Source organism: Palaemon carinicauda, chromosome 6, assembly GCF_036898095.1.
Source record: "Palaemon carinicauda isolate YSFRI2023 chromosome 6, ASM3689809v2, whole genome shotgun sequence".
Classification (NCBI taxonomy): Eukaryota; Metazoa; Arthropoda; class Malacostraca; order Decapoda; family Palaemonidae; genus Palaemon; species Palaemon carinicauda.
The window spans coordinates 131,876,196-131,891,315 of NC_090730.1; the positions used below are offsets into that span (position 1 = coordinate 131,876,196).

Sequence of the window (15,120 nt, forward strand, 5' to 3'; positions counted from 1 at the left end):
TCAGCTCCGATCAACCAATGAAAACCAATGAAAATTCCAGCCCTTTAACTTGTAATCCTGATCCTGGGTATAAATACCACCTGACTGCAGCATCCACCTCACTCTCTACCTGAAGAAGAGGAAGGACTTATCCTCGAAACGCGTCGTAGTTTTTACTATTTTGTACCAAAAGTTTTACTTGTATTTTGTGAGAATATACTTGAAAAGTCTTCCCGATTTTGTCATTCACCTGACTGATGAATTTTTCAAGTCTGCTGGCTGATTGCAGCGCTCTAGAGAAGAGAATTATCCGGAAAATAGAAAAATTGGATAAGAAAATAAACTCTGCCGATGCAGCCATTACTTTTAACTCAATAATAATAATAATAATATAGGTATGGGTAGACTCTCCTCCCAGTCCTTAGGCATTATTTCTCACTTATTTCACTCTATAAATCCAGCATGAATTCATCTTACTGTGTAACTATTATTTGACCATTTCAATTGGAAACTGATGGACCTGGAGCGTTACCATTTATCATTTAACTCATTGCCCACTTCACTTCTGTATTCTTTATCTCCATTACTGCCCCCCCCCCCACTTTCTGTGCTTCTCCCAGCGTCTCTTTCTCATTTTCAATATTCAGTAGTTGTTTAAAATTTCCTCTCCATCTCCTCTTAATGTCTTCATCCCTATCCAATACACATCAGTTTCTATCCTTGAGGACTCCCAGTACCTTCATATACTGTATTTGCTTTTTCCCTCAAGTTTTAACTCTTATAGATATCCTATTCTCCTTCCCTTGTTCATAGCCTTTCATTCAATTGCTCTCCTGCTCTTCCAATGGCTATACCTACTTTCCTCTTTGAATCTTTTTCTTCTTCTCTGTATTGTTCTTCTGCCCACTTCACTTCTGTATTCTTCATCTCCATCACTGCCCCCCCCCCCCTAAGCTGAAATTTGAACATTCTACAATGGTAGTTAGGAAAACTCTTCAAAACAATTCACCAAATTTATTATAAACATTTCAGAAAAATAAAAATGCTATAAATTGTCTATTTCGATTGCTTGAAGGTGGTTATATCTAGGGGTAATTTCCAAATTACTTTCAGCTTTTCCAATCTCACCTGTATAAACAACAAAAAGGAATATATCAAAATATAATAAAAGAAAGGAAATTATATAAATTCAATTCGAACAAAGTATATGAATAAATGGTAAATTGCATATATGATCTATATAAACCTAATAAGCCATTACCGATAATGTTGGAAGTGCTCGCCAATGTAAGAAACAGGGAATTTATCCTCGGACTAAGCCACTTCAATTAAACATATGGATAAATGATATCCTGGAAAATGAAATACATTCCGACATCAAACACTGTCCTGAAGCTATAGATATAAGCAATATAATTTTGCATAATGTATTCAATATAACATTCACCCTTCGAATTAAATCTAATATAAAGTCTTACCAATAATATAAATAAGAAAGATGGACGCAGGATGATAACCCAGGACGACCTAGCTTCACCAATTATACCTAAGCGAAAGTATTGTACAAGTATCAAAATTAGTTTAATAGTACACAATATATATATCTATCAGAGAGGAAGGAATTTATGTTTGTATTGGTGCTTTGAAGGCTTAAGGCAACGGATAATGATTACCATTAAACATTTAGAAACTCCTAACAATGCTTGGTTCTCACCTTTATCCATGCAAGCTATGAGACGAGTCGAATGCCCTCGAAGTTTAAAGTTTCATGCCGAAGGAAGCTCAGAGTCCAAATTAAGGGAGGTTAGTTCATGTTGAATAACTTCGTCAATGCGGAAACACTTGAATCTCTCAACACAAACATGGTACGGTAAAATAGCAGCACAGCACAAATTCAATGATAAAAATCTTGTAGCACGAATCTAGCAGCTCAAATCTTCGTGCCCAAATACTGTCAGTGAAGATATGGACGGTATGGTTTGCTAGGCCAGACTGACTTGGGTATATCCATGAACCTCCCAAGTAAAGAGAAAATGGCGTAATTAGAAGGCTTGTTAGCTAATTACTTAACTCGTAGTAAGCAAGCAGGACTTAGATGGTACCAAGCATATAAATGTAATTTAACTAATTATTTTAATAGTTTAAGAGAAAAGTCCTCCTTACTTCAATAAATACATATATACATATACTAATAAACAAATTTAAGAAATCTTAATTTCCGTTTAGTCCACGGAAGAGGATGAAGATTTTTCAACGGTAAAAAATCTTCATCGCTGTAAATGAATATATGAAATTAGAGCAACATTTTTCTTGTTCTTTCCTCACTTATCGTAGCAGCTTTTCTTTTAGGCCGCGAGGAAATTTTCTTTCTAACAGCACCAGGAACATTCTTAGTATCACTATTACAAACTAAATCATCAGTAGTATTACTCTCAAGGAAAGGAATTATTTGACTTACATGTAATTTAGTAATCTTTTTAGTTTTCCCTTTCAGTACAGTTACTTGGGTCACCTCTCCCAAATCATTACTTACAACTTCCCGAACTAATCCCAAGGGATAATTACTCCTTTTAGTATGTTCCTCCTTCACAAGAACTACATCTCCTGGCTTTATCAATGCATGAGAAACCGGACGATACCTGTCCTTTCGGTCAATAGCTTGATATAATAAATTACCTAAAAATTCATTATGATAAATATTATTAAGATTTTCTTTAACCTTGCACAACCCCTGGTAACTCCTCTCTATGTCTCTGGAATCAAAATCTGGATCCTGTGGAATGCTCTGCAATTCAGGAATCAAATTTAAGGAAGACAGCTCATACCCTCTGATCAAATGTTCAGGGGTGATTGGTTCAGGAAGAGAGTCTTTACTATCATTTCCAACAACTTCCTTAAAAGCTATGGGACGTCTATTAGCGAGATGGATCACATTACATACTAAAAATTCAAAATCCGAATAGGATAAAATGTTATTCTTTATTGCTCCAAAAATTAACCTTTTTACCATTTTAACGCACACCTCAACCATAGATCCCAACTGACTAGCACCTTTGGAATATTGTTGAAAGGAAAGAGGGGCAACATTATTTTATTCAAAATAAAGCAGAGTTTCTGGATCCCTGATAAATGAGGTAATAATATTAGCTCCGGCTACAAGTTGCGATCCCTGATCACTAATGCATAATTGAGGGATCCCATACTCCAAGCAATGCATCTGAAAAACTCTTAAAAATTCACTTACATTTAAACTTTTAACTATCTTCATATTAATTGCTCTAGACCAAGTACAAGTCAAACATAATAACCATACTTTGTGTGTCCCACCACTAACTTTAACTGAAAATGGACCAAGATAATCTATAAATATATTGGCAAAAGGTACATTAGGTGGATTACAACGGAAATCTCTATAGGAATTCTGATTAAGTTTTATGTTACGACTATTGAACCGACGACAATGAATACACTGCTTCAAAGCTTTCTTAACAGTAGAAAAATGTTTTGGTATGAAATAATTTCTTCTTAATTCGGTCAATACGGCATAACTACCAGAATGAAGTAATTTATCATGAGCATTCATTATAATAAGCCTTGTGAGATAACTATCATTTGGCAGTAGAATGGGAAATTTGTTATCTTTGTTTAAATACCACTTCTTAAATTTACTTCTTACTCTAAGCAAGCCTTGCTCATCAAAAAATATGTTAAACTTTGTCACAATAGAAGGAATGTCTTTAATAGGCACATTAATTTGACTGAAATATTCAAAAACTTCAGGAAAATATTTCTTCTGCTAAAAAGATATCAATAAATTAATGGCTTGAGCAAAGTAGGGAGTACTAGAATCGTCATTATCACACTTCAACCCTGCTCTAACTTTCCATATCTGGACACACATCAAAACTCTCCGATATACTAGCACTAGTCTCCTAAAAGTGGAAAACTTGTTAATATCAATGAGAGGCTCCGCACTGGACAAAAGCACAGAAAGACCATGGGAACAATTGCTCTCTTCACCAATTTCAAATGCTGGTATTGTGACTGATAGCTCTGGAATATTGGCTTCATCCAAACTTGTTCCTGAAAAATAATTTGAATTCATAAGCTGATTATACGACACACATCTTGTCACCAAATCTGCAGGATTTGCCTTACCAGAAACAAATTTAAAAGTAACAGGAAACATTTCACACTTTCTCTGAATATTATGAATCCTGTTGCGAACAAATGTTGTGTGTTTATTCATTTTATCTAGTTTAAATGAAGATGCATTAAGCCAATGTAAAGCACAAATGGAATCTGTATATAAAGTTATATTCACAATTTGTAGAGGCTTCATGCAATGTGACCCAGATAAGTCATTGAAAATTTCCATAGCACATTCTACTCCTAAACTTATTGCATTTAACTCAAGGGCTGGTATCGACTTGCCATCTAGCTGTTTATTAACTAGCCTATTTTTGGCATGAACGAAGCTAAGCTTATTAAATTCATTATGAAGCAAATAAAGGACACATCCATATATATCACGACTGGCATCTGTAAACACTACAATACTATATTCACCATTACGAGGACCAACAGATCTAGAAATACGTAAAGGTGCTGCTCTGTTACACTGCTTTGAAATATTTTGCCATTCCTTCTGCAACTCCTGAGATAGTATTTGATCCCATCCAAGTTTTTTTCGACACTGTAATTTATGCATAAATAATCTACACCTGTTAAATAATGGCATATTAAACCCAAAGATATCGAACTGGGAAGCAATAGTTTGCAATATGGACCTTTTAGTCTTAGCTTCAGCATTTAGATTAATGGGCTTTGTAAATATCTCATCAGAGTACCTATCCCATGTTAGACCGAACAGTTTATTTATTTCAGGAGTGACTACTTTATTCTCTACATCAATTACATCCTGTAAATCCCTATCATTAGTGACAATCTGTTGAACCTTGAAATTGTATGGCTCAAAAATACATGGAATCTGTTTATAAGCCCAATGTAAACTCTCTGAATCATTGAAAGTGACAGCTCCATTATCCATATATATAAGTGAATATATTGAATGCTTCAATTCAGACAACATTGACTGGTCAGATGCTTGTGCAACTAATATGTAATACAGAGCCATCATAAGTAAAAATGGGCTGCATCTTAATCCAAACGGAAGCCTAACATTCTTAAATGTAACCAAGGAAAAATCTCCCTTACTAACATTCTTGTACCAATAAAACAGTAATCTAGCTTGGTCAGCTTCACTTAAAGCAAGCATATTAAACGCCTTCTGCAAATCAAAAACTAACAAATTCTTATCAAACCGTAAATTAAGGAAAGATGATGACAATTTCTGATTCAAAATAGGTCCTGAAAACATACACTGGTTATGTGATAAAGATGTGCTTTTAGAAGATTCCTTGAGATTAGACAACAACACTACCCTACATTTAGTCGACTCTGTCTGGCTTAAAAATAGGCATATGAGGCAAAAAAGAGAAGTAAGGATGTTCAGCCTTGTAAACCTCTAAATCATATATTGGCTCAATGATACCCAACTTAATCTGCTCTTTAAAAGTTTGATCAACTAATTGTAAATGACCTTCATTCTTCCTGAGCTTCTTAAGGTTTGACTTAAGTATGAGCTTAGATAACACCTCATTTTTAGAAAGTAAATGAGACACTTTGGTATTCCATGACAAAGGAACTTCTATCCTTCCGTCAGATCTTCTACTAATCTGTTTTAAAGTAAATTCAGTTAACTTTTCGTCAAGGTCTGTATTAGTTTCACAATAATTCGTTTGATCATAATTCAAAAAATATTTGCACTCAGATTCGAGAATTTGATCAGTGGCACGCTGCAATTGTCCCTCCAAAATATCACCCTTATCATTAAGGACTGAAAAAAAATGTATTAGTAGTAAACCCTGATAGGCAATTCTCTTCCAAAATATCAACACTATTGCTAAGAAAAAATGAATTGCTATAAACATGGATATTAGAACAATTAGCTTCCTTACTTACTGATAAACAAGCTCCCAATCCCCCATCTGTACCTCTGAAATTGGCAAGCAAAGCTTCAATATTACCAGTGAGCATTATTCCTACCTTAGATTCAATGTACACAGAGGGACTCGCATTACCAATCACTATCTCGTTTCCCGTTAAGCAACTGAAAGAATCTGTGCCCAGCAAAAGATGCACATTATCAATTTTCCTCAAATTACTATTCAACAATTTATCAGCAAGAACTAACCCTTTACTGTGCACAGCTTCAACAAGTTCACCAAGAAAGGGTAACTCCAAATTAATGCTTATCTCCGGAACCACAATTGCCAAAATATGCTCCACTGAATCTCCAATCCTAAGAGGAATCTTAATAACTTTAGTACAGTACTTTTTACTCTCATTAAATCCCTTGACAGTGAGCTCAATGTTTGAGTGAACAATTTTAAACTTTCGTGAATTGGCTAATCTAGCAGACACAAATGTACTCTGAGAACCGCTGTCCTTCAAACCCCTATAGACACTATCATTGCCCTCAAGAGAAAAAGTAAATGTGGGCAATATGGAATTCGTCGAGTACTGGTGTGTTACAGCAACTCCACTGCTAGCCTCCTGTTTGGCATTAGAATTATGTTTATTAGTCCGAGATGATCCATCCCTTGCAGATTCTGACACACAAAGATAACTCATGTGATAACCATTACAATTTATGCAACGCTTTTTAAACCTAAACCTACACTCGCTAGACATATGGTTTAACATTCCACATTTTACACAACCTCCTAAAGACTCAATTATATGAACTTTTTCTGCAGGAGTAGAGAATTTCTGACATTTATTAACATAATGATTAGTTTCCTTACTATCACTTCTACTACAAAGGAGACAGTTTGGTACAGAAGATTTACTTTCCATTACTTTAGTTTTAATGGCCAAACTATCAGTACTGTCTTTAACAGGAGTATTTCTGAGCTTATTTCTAAACTTAATCTCTTGAGGAGTTTTACCTTTAGTACTTTCGTACCTCTCACTAGCATTAAAAAAATTATCGAGAATATCATCCAAAGAGGGGTGAGTTTTCGTGGTGATTTGAACCAAGTGACTCTTGAAATTATCATTAATACCACGCCAAGCAAAAAACCTTGTAAACTCATTAGCATCAATTTTTAACGTCCTAACAGCCTCACAAATAGTTCTCAGATTTGAGATATATATGAAAGGATCATCCTTCTCTCCAAGCTTAAGATTCAACAATTTCTGGATGGTAGAATTTATTCTAGCTTCTTTAGAAGCAAAAGCTGAAACCAACAACTCCTTGGCATCTTTATAAGATTGCTTGTTAGCTTCTAAGCTATACAACAAATACTTAGCCCTACCATCTATTTGCTGTTTTAGTAAAAGCAACAAATCCCTATCTGGATAACTAAATGCACTGGTTGTGTTTTCAAACTCGGTTATGAACCTTAAAAAATCTTCTCCTTCTCTACTACTAAATTTTGGAAGAGGAGCTGTGGGCTGCTTAAGCAAGCTTCTAGCAGTAATCAGTTACATTAGAACAAGGATTTGCAGAAACATCAAGCAAGGGCAATAACCTTTCAATTTTATCCAAATAATCTTGACAGGAATTTAATTCAGTTTCCAAATCAGCCTCAACTACAGTTTCTCTATCAAAGAATTTCTCAGCTAGAATCTTACTATCGAGATCAGACAACTTTTCCTTGTAGTGTAAGAGAATACCTCTCTCAGACAAACGCTCAGAAGGATTAAAGGAATCATAATTATTAACATTATTAAAACATTCAGTGACCTTTTTCCTAATAGTCTTCCGCTGACCTACAAATATCTGTAACTTATTCATATTTAACAAATTTAACGAGCTAGAAAAGAAAATTGATTATTGGACTCTGAGCAACCCCCAAACACAAGAATTTTACTCCGGCAAATTCAGCAGTCTCCATCAAAGCCCCACGTTGGGCGCCATAAGCTGAAATTTGAACATTCTACAATGGTAGTTAGGAAAACTCTTCAAAACAATTCACCAAATTTATTATAAACATTTCAGAAAAATAAAAATGCTATAAATTGTCTATTTCGATTGCTTGAAGGTGGTTATATCTAGGGGTAATTTCCAAACTACTTTCAGCTTTTCCAACCTCACCTGTATAAACAACAAAAAGGAATATATCAAAATATAATAAAAGAAAGGAAATTATATAAATTCAATTCGAACAAAGTATATGAATAAATGGTAAATTGCATATATGATCTATATAAACCTAATAAGCCATTACCGATAATGTTGGAAGTGCTCGCCAATGTAAGAAACAGGGAATTTATCCTCGGACTAAGCCACTTCAATTAAACATATGGATAAATGATATCCTGGAAAATGAAATACATTCCGACATCAAACACTGTCCTGAAGCTATAGATATAAGCAATATAATTTTGCATAATGTATTCAATATAACATTCACCCTTCGAATTAAATCTAATATAAAGTCTTACCAATAATATAAATAAGAAAGATGGACGCAGGATGATAACCCAGGACGACCTAGCTTCACCAATTATACCTAAGCGAAAGTATTGTACAAGTATCAAAATTAGTTTAATAGTACACAATATATATATCTATCAGAGAGGAAGGAATTTATGTTTGTATTGGTGCTTTGAAGGCTTAAGGCAACGGATAATGATTACCATTAAACATTTAGAAACTCCTAACAATGCTTGGTTCTCACCTTTATCCATGCAAGCTATGAGACGAGTCGAATGCCCTCGAAGTTTAAAGTTTCATGCCGAAGGAAGCTCAGAGTCCAAATTAAGGGAGGTTAGTTCATGTTGAATAACTTCGTCAATGCGGAAACACTTGAATCTCTCAACACAAACATGGTACGGTAAAATAGCAGCACAGCACAAATTCAATGATAAAAATCTTGTAGCACGAATCTAGCAGCTCAAATCTTCGTGCCCAAATACTGTCAGTGAAGATATGGACGGTATGGTTTGCTAGGCCAGACTGACTTGGGTATATCCATGAACCTCCCAAGTAAAGAGAAAATGGCGTAATTAGAAGGCTTGTTAGCTAATTACTTAACTCGTAGTAAGCAAGCAGGACTTAGATGGTACCAAGCATATAAATGTAATTTAACTAATTATTTTAATAGTTTAAGAGAAAAGTCCTCCTTACTTCAATAAATACATATATACATATACTAATAAACAAATTTAAGAAATCTTAATTTCCGTTTACTCCCCCCCCCCCCCCACCCAGACCTTCTGTGCTTCTCCCAGTGTCTCTTTCTCATTTTCAGTATTCAGTTGTTGTTTAAAATTTTCTCTCCATCATCTCTTAATATCTTCATCCCTATCCAACACACTTCAATTTCTATCCTTGAGGACTCCCAGTACATTCATATCCTGTATTTGCCTTTTTCCTCAAGCCTTAACTCTTATAGATATTCTATTCTCCTTCCCTTGTTCATAGCCTTTCATTCAATTGCTCTCCCGCTCTTCCAATAGCTATACCTACTTTCCTCTTTGAATCTTTTTCTTCTTCTCTGTATTGATCTTCTGTATCCTATGCATGCAGTATTTTCCAGTCCAAAAATAATTTGATTTTCTTTTAACTGACTCTTGCACCTTTCTGTCACGCCACCACTTTTCTCCTTTCGCCACACCAATTTGCTGGTTCTTCCCACTAGTTCCTCTGTTTTCCCTTACACATATTTCATTTATATCCACCCGGGTATTTTCCACTCTGTTACCTTGCCCGATTTCTAAGTTTGACCTTTCTAGTCTTCTCTCATTCTGAAGGGTCCTAAATTGCTCCCCATTTTTTCCTTTAAGGTCCCAAACTTTAATTCTAGATCTCTTTCTCTTCTTGGGTTTTCTCTCCCATTTTAGAATGACCAAAATAACTTCACAGTTGAACACATTATTTTTGTCGACAATTCTAACCTGGATGTTATCCTTTTGACATTTCAGGTCATTTTCATGGGTTATTAGGTGATTATCCAATTTCTGAAACCTGGTGTTCAACTTTGCCAATTCAAAACTCTGAGCTATTTCTAATATATATTCCCCATCTTCAATTTTTATTTCAAACCCATGGCCTCCATATACCTCGTCATATCCATCCCTTCTCTTCTCCACTCAGCCATTCAAGTCTGCTCCCATGATTAGCATTTCTTCCTCTTTCAGTAGTCTAATAACTCCCTCCAATTCTCGTCTGAATTATTCCTTTCCTTGTTCTTGGCAACCGATTTGAGCGGCATATGCTGAAGTTATATCTGCTATCTGATCCCCTAGTGTCATTGGAATCTTTAAAAGCCTATCATTTATTCTCTTAAATTCTAGCACTTTTTCTTTCAGGTCACTTATTACCAATTATGACCCTAACTCCATATCTTCCCTCTCGTGACCCACTGTAATAGAGCTTATACCCATTTCCTAACTCTCTAGTTCTGCTTCCTTTCCATTATGTCTTGCACACACAGGATCTCTATTCTCCTGACCATCACATCCACTATCTCCCTCAATCTTCCTGTTAGAGTACCAACATCCTAAGTACCCGCTCTGATCTTCCATTGTGTCACTAGCTTCTTTAGCCGCAGTTGTTAACCCTGTGGTGACCCTCGTCCATTTATCACGCCAGCAGAGAGATCCTGAAGCCCGTTGCTTACTGGGGATGCCCTAGCCGCTTCCATATTTCTAATAGCATCACACAATGTTAATAATTTGGCAGAAGGATTTTATGAATGCATGCCCTTACAGTCAGTAACTACAGTTATTACAATCGGCCTAACCTTTGACCGAAGAATCTAACTGCAAGGCAGCAGTTTCCACAGTTATTGTCGGTGGGCTTGGCCTTTTGCTAAAAAGCAAGACTGCTATGATGTAGCTTTCTTTATAGTCTTTCTAAGAAACGTAGGATGTACAGTTGTAATATTCTTTCATCCCAACCACACGTTAGTTAGGTATCTCAGGGTATTTTGGTATCCCTGAGACTCAAAAGAAATGTGAAAAGGATCGAATAAGGCTTGGCAGAGTCCAATGTTCATTAAGATTTGTGTAACTTCCTATGAATTTCATATTTCCTTGTGAACGTATTTCGTATTCGGAAGTAAACCTACTCGTAATAACAGCTTCGTCGAAACTTATTTGAACTTACACATATCGAAAAGTGCATATTACTTTACAAATACAGGAGAGAGAGAGAGAGAGAGAGAGAGAGAGAGAGAGAGAGAGAGAGAGAGAGAGAGAGAGAGAGAGAGAGAGAATTACAAATAAACTACGAGCAAGGAAAGGCCATAATTCCGGGAAGCTCGAAGGTGCTCGTGAGAAAAGGGAAAGTGACTATTGTATTAGGGTTTGACTAACTGTTGATTCAAGCTGTATGTAGGCTACTATAGGTGTTGGAAATGTTGCTGGTTCAGCTCACTCGGAATTCAGTCATGAATTAGGGATAGTATATACTGTATATATATACACACACACATATATATATATATATATATATATATATATATATATATAGTATATATATATAATATATATATATATATATATATAAATATATATATATATATATATATATATATATATATATATATATATATATATATACATACATACATAGTATATATATATATATATATATATATATATATACAGTATATATATGTATATATATATATGCATATATATTACATTATATATATATATATGTATATGTATATCTATAAATATATATATATATATATATATATATATATAGGCTATATATATATATATATTTATAGATATAAATATATATATATATATATATATATATATATATATATATATATATATATATATAGATAGATATAGAATGTGTACGTCTTACTTTTAAGTTTTCCCACAGTATATTGTTGATCCTATTTTCCAGTTTTGTAAAGATTTTTCTATTTTCGATGCAAGGTTGTTTTTGAAAGAGCATAAAAATCTTTACAAATCAAGGACCATTTTTCTTTGTTTTGCGATATTTGTTTTCGAGGAAGCTAAATCGTCCCTCATTTGTAAGCGGTAACAAATGGCCCCCAGGGTTGGCTTGCTTAACCAACAGAGAATCTTAAGCATCGGTTTGAGAGCCAGGTACTTCTTTGTCCAGGTTTTGTAGGAGACTTATGTTCTCTTTGTGCTTCCCTGGTTTTCTTGAGGCGTTTGTTCCTTTATGGAACTTGTTTATTTACATATATATTTTTCTGACCGACTTATTTTTCTCCTTAATGAGTTTTATGGAATTTGATTATATATTGTACATACACACACACACACAAACACACACATGTATATATATATATATATATATATATATATATATATATATATATATATATATATATATGTGTGCGTATATATATATATATATAAATATATATATATATATATACATATATATATATATATATATACAGTATATATATATATATATATATATATATATATATATATATATATATATATATATATATATATATATATACCAGACTTCTTTTTTTTCCAGTGAGAGTTTTATGGAATTTAATTACAGACTGTAGAGATATATTTTTTTGGCCAAACTTTCTCTCTTCAGTGACACTTTTATGGAATTTAATTATAAACTGTACATATGTATTTTTCTAAACAAACTTCTTTTCCTCCTCAGTGACAATTTTATGGAATTCGATTTATATACTGTGCATATATATTTTTTCTGAACAAACTTATTTTTTCCCAATTGACATTTTCGTAGAATTTGATTATATACTATACATATATATTTTTCTGCACCAACTTCGTTTTCTCCTCACTGACAGTTTTATGGATTTTGATTAGCCTCTGTTCTGTACATATATATTTTCTTGACCCAACTTCTTTTTCTCCCTAGTGACAGTAGTGCATCTCTCTCTCTCTCTCTCTCTCTCTCTCTCTCTCTCTCTCTCTCTCTCTCTCACCCACACACACAATCACAGACACACACATACGTATACACAAACATTATTATTATCATTATTACTATTGTAATGATTTTCATTATTATTATTGTTGTTGTTATCTAAACTACTAACCAAATTGGAAAATCATATTACTTAAAGAAGAAATGACCCAATATCACCAATTTTTAAAGTAATTTTGTTTTTTTTCCGAGCTATACAAACCTGAGTCCTTTAATGGAGAGATTGTTTCAGCTCAGGCCCAGCTTAAGACGGTCGTTAGAAATGTTTTACGAGTGGTTAAACTACCGGTGGAGGCTGCAGGAGGTAAACCCCGCCCTCCTCACCAGTGTAAATAGCTCACTTGTGACCTTCCAGACCAGGACTGAGAGGGATGGTTCAGAAGGGAAGTTAGCGTAAAGAACTATGGTTTGTTTAGTTATGAAAAATAGAATACGAATTACTTCAATTTTTTTCATAGAAACATCATCTCTTAGTAGGAAGACTTACTACTTGGTGAGTTGGAAGTCCCCTAGAAGTGAACTTGATTTTTTCCCCCTGGAAATGTCCAACTCCCTAGTTCCGTACGGGCAAAGTAGTGACTCCAGAAACTCTCTAACCATCTTTCATGGGGATGAGATAGCTGATAGGGCCTGGGCTGCACATAAGGACATATACTTGGTCAAATGAAGAAACTCTTTTCCAGAAGGGGAAATCAGTTTGGAATAATATACCTGTTTGATGAATAACAGATTATTAAAAATTACACCATCTTCCCTCTTGCTTAAGAAGGATGGGGTAATACCTCCTTAATAAGAATGAATGAAGCTCCAAACTGTAATTTACCAGCATCAAGGCCTGTCCAGGATGTAACGTTTTCACCACTTTGTCCCCGAGAAGGGGGTGGGACAGATAAATGAAAAATAGCCAGTTATTTTACCATTCATTCCACACTTGCATGTACACATACCATATACAAGATACTGCCTGTCCCAGATGGGAGGTGGGCTGGCTACACAACTAGTTGAGCTGCCATCACAGGACCAGTATAGAGGCATTAAGGGACTAGCGAGTATACTCCCTTAAGTGAATGGCCGTAAAGGTGATCCGTTGCTTCCGGCCTTGAGTACCTGTCATACTGATAGGTTTCTTCTAAAAGCTATGATGGGGCATATATCTCTGACTTCGTGAGTTCTGGTCCTTGTTGGTACCTAGACCCTCTCTCTGATCGAGATGTATGCTGTACAGATCATCTCACAAAGCCAGAAAGAGATTGGGTTTCTTAACACCTCTTTCTTGGTCCTTGCACCACAGAGCCCTCACAGGATGCAAAAACATCATTTCTCAATCACCACCTGATGCTTCACATAGAGAGGGTGTGAAGAAGGTCTCAGGCCTGGGGTCTGCAGTGACGGGTTCTGGGTTTTGGCCACGAATTCTGGTAATAAACTAAAGGAGAACACCATCCACCCCTTAGTGTGGGTGACTAAATAAGAGAGACCATGCAACTCGCATACTCTCTTTGCAGATGCTAAGACTAGCAGGAAAAGTCTTGAGAGTCAGATGCCTGTCCGACAGCCTCCTCAAAGGCTCATACAGGGTATGTGTGAGAGCTTTGAGGACAGGGGTCCCATCTCACACCAGGGGCTGAGGTCCCGTGGCGGGCAGGAATGCTCAAAGCTCTTAGTGAGCATAGACAACTATCATGAGGAGGAAAGGCCTATACCCTTCAGTTGGTAGACCAAGCGAAAGGCTGAACTGTATGGTTCAGGTGCCCAGACATCTCCTGTGCAGTGCCTCTTAATAAGCTTTTGCTTCAAGGAGATGCTGGATAGACTCCACCTGTGAATTTCCAAGGACTTCATGAACTGGTGGTACCTCTCAAGGCAAGCAGAGGAGCATGGACCATTAGTTAGTATCCTTGGGATACCACTCTGCATTGGACCATTTTGGAGCCACCATTGTCATCCAGAGGCTTGACTTATACAACGCCCAGTTGATTAACTACTGGATCAGACTATATGTTGATAATGTATATGTGTCTAGGTGATCCTATGAGTGTTCGAAGGCCTCTTCAAACACTTCTAGCGGGCCTGAAACAGGGAAGAAAAACCAGGGGGCTTCCAGTTTAGCCATGTGACAAACAGGTAGATCTCCCAAATAAACCCAAAAG

The 15,120-nt window shown here is 35.5% G+C and overlaps 1 long non-coding RNA gene across 1 annotated transcript; it reads right to left on the bottom strand.

Annotated features, from left to right (window-relative positions):
* Positions 1–7,509: 7,509 nt before the first annotated feature.
* LOC137642648 (uncharacterized) lies at positions 7,510–9,047 on the bottom strand. The gene is made up of 4 exons (XR_011044831.1): positions 8,730–9,047; positions 8,494–8,561; positions 8,277–8,367; positions 7,510–8,143 (listed from the first exon to the last, which is right to left on the bottom strand). It is a non-coding gene; the product is annotated as an uncharacterized lncRNA (long non-coding RNA).
* Positions 9,048–15,120: the final 6,073 nt, after the last annotated feature.